This window comes from Copadichromis virginalis, linkage group LG14 (genome assembly GCF_057382275.1).
Source record: "Copadichromis virginalis isolate Kocher_CV1m ecotype Utaka linkage group LG14, C_Virginalis_male_GT1.1, whole genome shotgun sequence".
Lineage (NCBI taxonomy): Eukaryota > Metazoa > Chordata > Actinopteri > Cichliformes > Cichlidae > Copadichromis > Copadichromis virginalis.
The window spans coordinates 26,163,810-26,174,816 of record NC_140631.1 but is presented as its reverse complement, the minus strand read 5'-3'; positions in this window follow the sequence as shown (position 1 = coordinate 26,174,816).

The following is an 11,007-nucleotide window of genomic DNA, read 5'->3' as shown; positions in this document are numbered from 1 at the left end:
GCCTCTCTGAATGACAGAGATGTGCTCACCCGCTATAACTGTATTAATGCTCTTGTAAATCTTTGGCCTCTTGTCCCCAGGTAACAGCTGTCTGACAGAACATGCTGTATTCCCCTTGTTTCAGGTACTTGAGTGGACTCAGTGGATTGTCAAAGTTTATTGTATTTTTTAGTTCATGGGGAGGACGTGTTTCATCAAAACTTTGTTCCTAAATCTCTCATTTAAGGTGTTGCATGTTGTCCATGTTGTTTACGTTGACTTCTTAACAACAAATGACATTAATGGAGGATTAATCCTTCATTAGTGTTTCAGAGAGCAAAGAAGGGGATTTTTTTAGGTTTTACAATACTTGTTTGTGAACAAATACATCTATTATCAAATAAGACCATCTCCCATTTCACCTAAGACATGAAAACTGTCACAGGCAATGTTTGGAATGTGTAGTTGAAGGGAATTGAGAAAAAAAACTAACAAAAACTTAAATTGGGGACAGCTAAACATAAGCATATGAGATAAACAGAAAGCACATTATAGAAACCTGAAACCCAGAGAAACACAAGAAGTACAGCAGTGGATGATGAACAAGAGAGGATACGCACGTGATGAAGAGCAGAGGTACGCAGATGAAGCATCGGGGATGACAAATGGACAATCTGACAAGGCGCAGAGGAAAGCACACACTACATATACACACACACACACAAGGTAAGGAAATGCACAACAGGAGGGAGACACAGATGAACATAATAGACTTGACGAGACAGGGAGGAAGCAAAACAAAATGGATTAACGTAGGACACAGGTTGGCAAAGAGAATTCAGGAAGGCTCCAAGCCAATGGTATGACTCTACCCTGGCGCCTTTTATGTTTAATTTTGGCACTCATGCTCATTTTGTTACATTCCAGTTAGTCCCAGATTTTCCAATGGAAAATGTTACAGTATTTACATGAGATGGATTTTATACAAGAGGGAAAATACCAAACATATTACAGAAAAAATTTTGAGGAGAAATATATTTTGAGTGGAGAAAAGCTAAACTTGAGTGAAAAAATTTAATTGCTGCATGCAAAAAATGCATTTCAGTGTTTGCTATTATAGCAGCCCCTCTCGCTCAGTTTTTGCATTTGCGCTTGCTCTCAATGTGTTGCTTGTGCTCTCAACATTTCTGCCCGTGCACATTCAACTCTTTCTGTACACCGTTATATTTGTGCCACAAAACCAGCCAATCACAGACTTGGATGCAACGAAATCTGATTGGCTGTTTTGGTCTCCAATCAGCTTGAAATGTCGAAATGCAATATCCCAGAATCCATTTCGTCCAAAACTCAAACGAGGCTGTGGCGGAGGAACACAGAGTGGCGGAGTTTGAAATATTACTCTTTCTGGGTCACAAAATAAACTTTTAAGATATTTTCATGCGAGAATGGTGCTGTGTAAACTTCAAATATCTGCTCGATTCATCAAGACATCACATATTTACAAAAGTGCTCTAATGTTTTTGGAGATTCCTGATAGCCACCAGCTGACCGCATAGCTGGACTGGCCATTTGCCTGGTGGGTCGATGGTGATTTTTCATTTTTATGTTTGTTTGTTTTTTTAAAACGGTATAAACAATAAAAGGTGGTGGATTAGCCAATTGGTAACAGGCATCTCCGAAAACATTACAGTATTAGAGTACATTAAGTAAGAACAATGTACTTCAAAGTGTAATATTTACTGAACTTCATATTGTAGTCAGTCACACAACTTAAAGTAATTACTGAGTGTAACACAGCCAATTGGTACACAGTGTTGTTGAAATCTAAATCTGTAATATATGCAATAATGAAATATGATCACCAACTGCCAAAGTCTGAAACAAAAAGAAAAAGCTAAATGGCCTGTATTTGTATAGCGCTTTTCTAGTCCCTCTGACCACCACCAGTAGGCAAACATGGGGTTAGTATCTTGCCCAAGGATATTTGGCATGCAGCCAGGAGGCAGCCTGGGATCGAACCACCGACCTTCTGATTAGTGGCTGACCTGCTCTGCCACCTGAGCTACAGCCACCCCATGAAGCTAAAGAAGCAAACAGTATATCAAAGCTTGTGCGAGTCTGTGATCAGCAGTAGCTGACACCTTAGCAGTCATTATAGCAGGTAGCACACAAGAATAGCATGCAGCTCTGTGCTCAAAGCAGCTATTAGCTAATATAGTTTATCTTTTTAAAAATTGGGGATTATTATTTTTATGCTTTTATTTTCTGATTCTTGCACTAAACTAAATTATAAATGGTGACTGTTTGCACATCATTAACCCATATAACTGAATGTATACATGTTCTATTAATGGCATTGTTTTATTTTTATTGATTAAGCTACTAGATGTACTCAACTTGCCATTTATCATGAAATATGCTTTAAGGACCCAAAAGACCACCCAGAGGTCACATTTAAATGTCTTGTGTTTGTTTACTTGTAACTACAAATTTTTGTTCTCCTTGGTTTAAGCTACATTTCTTTTATTTGGAATATGTTTGGCATGTATTTCACTGTATGTTTCTTCACAATATATAAGACACACCTTTAACCCAGAGAAACCCTGGAAACGTTGAAGGCACACAATTTTACATTTTGCATGTTTGAGTGAAATTGTAGGAGATACTGTTCTTTTAAGGATAAAGCTTTGAATAAATAAATATAACAGCATGTTGTGTTTTATCTTATTGAATTGATGGTCTTAAGGTTGGTCTTGCGATTATTCATGGATCAAAAGATAGTTCCAGCTGGAGATGAAATGAATACAGAAATATGCTACTTTTTCAAAGTTGTGACTCTTGTGCCAAAAATCCCCTGAAATATAGATTTCAAAGTATGTGAGCTTAAAAATCTAACACTGGATTTGTCGCCTCTCTGAATGACAGAGATGTGCTCACCCGCTATAACTGTATTAATGCTCTTGTAAATCTTTGGCCTCTTGTCCCCAGGTAACAGCTGTCTGACAGAACATGCTGTATTCCCCTTGTTTCAGGTACTTGAGTGGACTCAGTGGATTGTCAAAGTTTATTGTATTTTTTAGTTCATGGGGAGGACGTGTTTCATCAAAACTTTGTTCCTAAATCTCTCATTTAAGGTGTTGCATGTTGTCCATGTTGTTTACGTTGACTTCTTAACAACAAATGACATTAATGGAGGATTAATCCTTCATTAGTGTTTCAGAGAGCAAAGAAGGGGATTTTTTTAGGTTTTACAATACTTGTTTGTGAACAAATACATCTATTATCAAATAAGACCATCTCCCATTTCACCTAAGACATGAAAACTGTCACAGGCAATGTTTGGAATGTGTAGTTGAAGGGAATTGAGAAAAAAAACTAACAAAAACTTAAATTGGGGACAGCTAAACATAAGCATATGAGATAAACAGAAAGCACATTATAGAAACCTGAAACCCAGAGAAACACAAGAAGTACAGCAGTGGATGATGAACAAGAGAGGATACGCACGTGATGAAGAGCAGAGGTACGCAGATGAAGCATCGGGGATGACAAATGGACAATCTGACAAGGCGCAGAGGAAAGCACACACTATATATACACACACACACAAGGTAAGGAAATGCACAACAGGAGGGAGACACAGATGAACATAATAGACTTGACGAGACAGGGAGGAAGCAAAACAAAATGGATTAACGTAGGACACAGGTTGGCAAAGAGAATTCAGGAAGGCTCCAAGCCAATGGTATGACTCTACCCTGGCGCCTTTTATGTTTAATTTTGGCACTCATGCTCATTTTGTTACATTCCAGTTAGTCCCAGATTTTCCAATGGAAAATGTTACAGTATTTACATGAGATGGATTTTATACAAGAGGGAAAATACCAAACATATTACAGAAAAAATTTTGAGGAGAAATATATTTTGAGTGGAGAAAAGCTAAACTTGAGTGAAAAAATTTAATTGCTGCATGCAAAAAATGCATTTCAGTGTTTGCTATTATAGCAGCCCCTCTCGCTCAGTTTTTGCATTTGCGCTTGCTCTCAATGTGTTGCTTGTGCTCTCAACATTTCTGCCCGTGCACATTCAACTCTTTCTGTACACCGTTATATTTGTGCCACAAAACCAGCCAATCACAGACTTGGATGCAACGAAATCTGATTGGCTGTTTTGGTCTCCAATCAGCTTGAAATGTCGAAATGCAATATCCCAGAATCCATTTCGTCCAAAACTCAAACGAGGCTGTGGCGGAGGAACACAGAGTGGCGGAGTTTGAAATATTACTCTTTCTGGGTCACAAAATAAACTTTTAAGATATTTTCATGCGAGAATGGTGCTGTGTAAACTTCAAATATCTGCTCGATTCATCAAGACATCACATATTTACAAAAGTGCTCTAATGTTTTTGGAGATTCCTGATAGCCACCAGCTGACCGCATAGCTGGACTGGCCATTGGGCATACCGGGCATTTGCCTGGTGGGCCGATGGTGATTTTTCATTTTTATGTTTGTTTGTTTTTTTAAAACGGTATAAACAATAAAAGGTGGTGGATTAGCCAATTGGTAACAGGCATCTCCGAAAACATTACAGTATTAGAGTACATTAAGTAAGAACAATGTACTTCAAAGTGTAATATTTACTGAACTTCATATTGTAGTCAGTCACACAACTTAAAGTAATTACTGAGTGTAACACAGCCAATTGGTACACAGTGTTGTTGAAATCTAAATCTGTAATATATGCAATAATGAAATATGATCACCAACTGCCAAAGTCTGAAACAAAAAGAAAAAGCTAAATGGCCTGTATTTGTATAGCGCTTTTCTAGTCCCTCTGACCACCACCAGTAGGCAAACATGGGGTTAGTATCTTGCCCAAGGATATTTGGCATGCAGCCAGGAGGGAGTCTGGGATCGAACCACCGACCTTCTGATTAGTGGCTGACCTGCTCTGCCACCTGAGCTACAGCCACCCCATGAAGCTAAAGAAGCAAACAGTATATCAAAGCTTGTGCGAGTCTGTGATCAGCAGTAGCTGACACCTTAGCAGTCATTATAGCAGGTAGCACACAAGAATAGCATGCAGCTCTGTGCTCAAAGCAGCTATTAGCTAATATAGTTTATCTTTTTAAAAATTGGGGATTATTATTTTTATGCTTTTATTTTCTGATTCTTGCACTAAACTAAATTATAAATGGTGACTGTTTGCACATCATTAACCCATATAACTGAATGTATACATGTTCTATTAATGGCATTGTTTTATTTTTATTGATTAAGCTACTAGATGTACTCAACTTGCCATTTATCATGAAATATGCTTTAAGGACCCAAAAGACCACCCAGAGGTCACATTTAAATGTCTTGTGTTTGTTTACTTGTAACTACAAATTTTTGTTCTCCTTGGTTTAAGCTACATTTCTTTTATTTGGAATATGTTTGGCATGTATTTCACTGTATGTTTCTTCACAATATATAAGACACACCTTTAACCCAGAGAAACCCTGGAAACGTTGAAGGCACACAATTTTACATTTTGCATGTTTGAGTGAAATTGTAGGAGGTACTGTTCTTTTAAGGATAAAGCTTTGAATAAATAAATATAACAGCATGTTGTGTTTTATCTTATTGAATTGATGGTCTTAAGGTTGGTCTTGCGATTATTCATGGATCAAAAGATAGTTCCAGCTGGAGATGAAATGAATACAGAAATATGCTACTTTTTCAAAGTTGTGACTCTTGTGCCAAAAATCCCCTGAAATATAGATTTCAAAGTATGTGAGCTTAAAAATCTAACACTGGATTTGTCGCCTCTCTGAATGACAGAGATGTGCTCACCCGCTATAACTGTATTAATGCTCTTGTAAATCTTTGGCCTCTTGTCCCCAGGTAACAGCTGTCTGACAGAACATGCTGTATTCCCCTTGTTTCAGGTACTTGAGTGGACTCAGTGGATTGTCAAAGTTTATTGTATTTTTTAGTTCATGGGGAGGACGTGTTTCATCAAAACTTTGTTCCTAAATCTCTCATTTAAGGTGTTGCATGTTGTCCATGTTGTTTACGTTGACTTCTTAACAACAAATGACATTAATGGAGGATTAATCCTTCATTAGTGTTTCAGAGAGCAAAGAAGGGGATTTTTTTAGGTTTTACAATACTTGTTTGTGAACAAATACATCTATTATCAAATAAGACCATCTCCCATTTCACCTAAGACATGAAAACTGTCACAGGCAATGTTTGGAATGTGTAGTTGAAGGGAATTGAGAAAAAAAACTAACAAAAACTTAAATTGGGGACAGCTAAACATAAGCATATGAGATAAGCAGAAAGCACATTATAGAAACCTGAAACCCAGAGAAACACAAGAAGTACAGCAGTGGATGATGAACAAGAGAGGATACGCACGTGATGAAGAGCAGAGGTACGCAGATGAAGCATCGGGGATGACAAATGGACAATCTGACAAGGCGCAGAGGAAAGCACACACTATATATACACACACACACAAGGTAAGGAAATGCACAACAGGAGGGAGACACAGATGAACATAATAGACTTGACGAGACAGGGAGGAAGCAAAACAAAATGGATTAACGTAGGACACAGGTTGGCAAAGATAAACAGGATAACAGGATAAACAGGAACACATAACACAGGAACAAACTGAGAGACTAGAAATAATAAATGAACTCAAAGATATAATAATTCAAAATATTAAACACTGGGTCACCGACCCAGGACCTTGACAAAAACAAACAGCCATCCACTCATGTTCTTCCGCTTATTCAATAATTATTCACTAATATATCATAAAAAAAATCCTCATCACTAAACTTTACTGTTATCAGTATTAATTATCAATAATAATTAAGACTCGAGGTACAAAATGTGCATCACCAATTACCTAACATGCACATGTTTTAACTGTCGGAGGAAGCCAACAGTCCTCAGTAGATGTACAAAATGTGCAGTAGCTACAACAGCATAACGGTTTAAATATTTTCATTTTTGTGCATTCAGGGTCACTTATGGAAAGGTTTTTAAATTAGAATTCAAAATATAAAGATAGTTGTTGCTGGGTTTAAAAAAAGCATGCCTTGCAAGAACAAACAGACATGAAGTAATTACTAAAATAATTTTTTTTTAAAAAGAATAAGATGAAAATTGCTCTCTCTTGTTGTATTCTGTTTGTTTGGGGGTGTTTTTCTGGTTATTGTTATTGGTGCAAGTAAGTGACTGTGTAGAAGAGAATTCAGGAAGGCTCCAAGCCAATGGTATGACTCTACCCTGGCGCCTTTTATGTTTAATTTTGGCACTCATGCTCATTTTGTTACATTCCAGTTAGTCCCAGATTTTCCAATGGAAAATGTTACAGTATTTACATGAGATGGATTTTATACAAGAGGGAAAATACCAAACATATTACAGAAAAAATTGGCAGCTTTTAGGGACACAACTAAATACTTAACATTCCACTGAAGACTAGGCAAAGAGACCTGCTTCCTTCTTATTTCCTCCACATTACTCATGAGAAAGAGTAAAAGCCCTCAGGATGGATTTGAACCCAGATCTCTGCATTAGCCTTAGGCCCAGTGAGTTAAACCAGCACCAATATGTTCAAAATCCATTTCACATCTTACATTAAAAAAAAAAAATTGTACCAACTGTATAATTGATTGATGCTGTAGAGCTGTTAGTCAGTGGGACAAAAGGTTAAAAGGACTCCAACATCAACATGTATTCTTTCCCTATGGGAGTACAGAAATTCCAATGCAGTCTCATCATTAAGTCATTAAAGGCAAACAAAAGGAAGGACAGAGGAAGGCCTGCCTATGCTGTGGCATTTCTTAATCAAGGTCGAGTTATAATTCAAGGAAGCATGAGTACAATGAGTGATAATACGCAACTAAAACATTGACTGGGTGCCTAATAATATTTACCACAAATGCACAGATTTTGTACAAATCTATATATAATTTGTTGGGGAAACGAGTAATGTTTGGCTAGCACACCACCAATTAATGTATAGCGGACGAGGTCTTGGTCTTATGAAGTTAAACTCCTGATAAATAATAACTAAAAAATAACTGGAGATTTTAAAACCACAGAAAAGTAAATCAAACAGTCTTCCACTACCATAATGTATTTTAAATTGAGCTATCAAGGTATGATTAAATTGTGGACTTGTAGCCTTGATTTTTAAAGTGTTGCATTGACTATTCAGGAGTCATAGATGCATTGATGTATTTTTAATGGCGCTAACCCACTTACATAAAAGCCTTTTATTACTTGTTCAAACCTTATATCATAAGATAGACCCTTAAAACTCCATTTTAACAGGAAGAAACCTCCAGCAGAAACAGGCTCAGGGAGGGGCAGTCATCTGCCATGACCACATGCTGTGGAAGAGAGACAGAGATTAATAACAAGTAAGAATCAATGCATAGAGGTCTATTAACACATAGTGAGTGAGAAATGTGAATGAAAAAGAAAGACACCCTGATAATAATGAATTACAGTAGTCCAGCCTAGAAGAACATATCCTGGTAAGAAAAAATGACTCCAGTACCTGTAATACCTACAGCATGTGCTCATCGCGCTAATATTACGGTCAACAGTAGGCTATTGAATGCTGTACTGAGATCTGGCAGGACAAGCACAGAGATGAGTCCACTGTCAGAGGCCATAAGAAGATAATGTGTAACCTTCACTAAAGCTGTTTCTGTGCTGTGATGAGCTCTAAAACCTGAGAGAAACTCCTTATATGTCACGGCGGGTGAGGAGAGCCGTGTGAAAATAATAAATGAGGATCCAATCGCAGGCAGTAGTGGAGAAGTGAAGGTGGTTTATTGAACACGAAATAAATATGGACAAACAGCAAATGGAGCACGAACTAAACTAGACTGGAAACAACTAAACTACAGAGCACAAACCTGGACAAGAATGAGAACGAGCAGAGGAGATGGACAGTAGGGAGACCACACGGGTGAGACATGGTGGATACACAGACGGACCAGCAACTACAAACACAGAAGACACGACTTAAATACACTCAGAGAATCACAGGGAGATTACACACAGGTGGGAGACACAGCTTGGAGTCATTAACGAGACGAGAGGTAAAACTGAACACACTCGCATGAGACGCAGACCTTCACAATAAAACAGGAACAAGAAGCCATCACACTAAGACGCAGACTCTACATTGACAGACAGAAAATAACACATGGGACTAGACATATACTAAGCAGACACAACCGAAGAACAAATCCTAAACACAAACAGAAACATGAAACTCTAATAATAACCATCATAATCATCATCATTAACACAACAAGAGAACAAGAAAACAATCCCTGATGCAAAATTAAACCAAAACATAATAGACTCAAAATACTGGGTGGAAACTGACCCAGAACCGTGACATTATATAAGCCATTCCTCTGTAGATGATCTGTTAGCTGTTTTACAACTACTCTTTCAAAAACTTTTGAGATGAAAGGAAGGTTGGCCTATAATTAGCTAAGACCGCTAGGTCAAGAGTTTACCTACTGCCAGCTTGAAGGTCTGTGGTACATAGCCAATTATTAGAGACAGGTTGATCATATTTAAGACTGAAGCAGTAATTAATGGTAGGACTTCCTCGAGGAGTCTTGTGGGAATGGGGTCTAAAATAATATATAATTACTTATAATTATATATTATATACAATTATATAATAAATAATTACTGAAGTCAGCTGGAGAAAAAGACTCAAAATAAATATCAATGATACTGAAAGTAGCTGTAGATAATGTTACTATGTTGTTATCTGTAAGATGATTATGTGAAAAAACAGAAAGTACACTCTTTGTTAATAGCAGTGTTACTAGCAGGCAAGTTACTTTGAAAAAGTAATTAATTAAAGTTACTAGTTACTTCTTCAAAAAAAGTAACTGAGTTACAAGATTCTAAAAGTAACTAATTATTTGAAAAGTAACTATTGAGTTACCTTGAAAAAAATGTTTAGCCCTCTAGGGTAGAAAAAGTTATATTTGTATAAGTTTACATATTTATAAACTTATATAAATGACCGCATTGCATTTTCTTGTTAGTAACGGTAACGGCGTTGAAACAATAGAAATAGTAATTAGTTAGATTACTCGTTACTGAAAAAAGTAACGCCGTTAACAACACCGTTACTTGTAACACCATTATTCCCATCACTGGTTAATAGTGTTGAAGATTTTTATCTACGTGCAAGCAGAAATGTTTGGAAAAATATTCTAAAATCACAGGTATAACTACTCAGAGAAAAATGAACAATACCACTGTTTCACTATTGCATATTACATATTTTAATATCAACTCATATTACTTACACATAGTAATGAGAAGAAACTGACAGGCTCTTAACTGATCAAGGCAGCTAAATGATCTGATGCAAATGTGATTCAACATTTTAAGAGTGGGTAATATGTCCCACTCTGTAAATGTTGTTAATCTTTACTTTATTTAAGGGAGCTCATTGTCACATTGGCAAGGCACAGAGGCCCATAGCTAATACTATTTTGAAGTGACTTGAGCAAGGTCAAGTGGCTCATAAGTAACACATAACTTCATGCATTGGGTGTATATAGTACCCCCATAAAGCGAATTGTGGGCTCAGGGGTCTAGTTCAGATGCTAACCCTAGCATGAGTTTACAACTATTCACAGATGAAAGACAAAAATGTGGTCCTACATGGCATTTGCATTAGACAATGCTTAAGTGTCCAATCAGTAAAAATCAATATTTAACTTTCCACCATAAAATCCTAACCTGACTATGGCCCAAGACATATTTCATTTACTAAGTCATGTGTCATAAGTAAACTGTATGACAAATGATATAAAACAGTCGGGTCTAAATTGACTTTATACTATGCAAAACCACAATTTACATTTTCAAGTGTGAATCTTTTTACCCTTTACATGCTTTAAATTCAGAGGATGAACACTGATTGCTAAAATTGCAATTGCCAAAACAAAGTGTACCCTAAAAGAA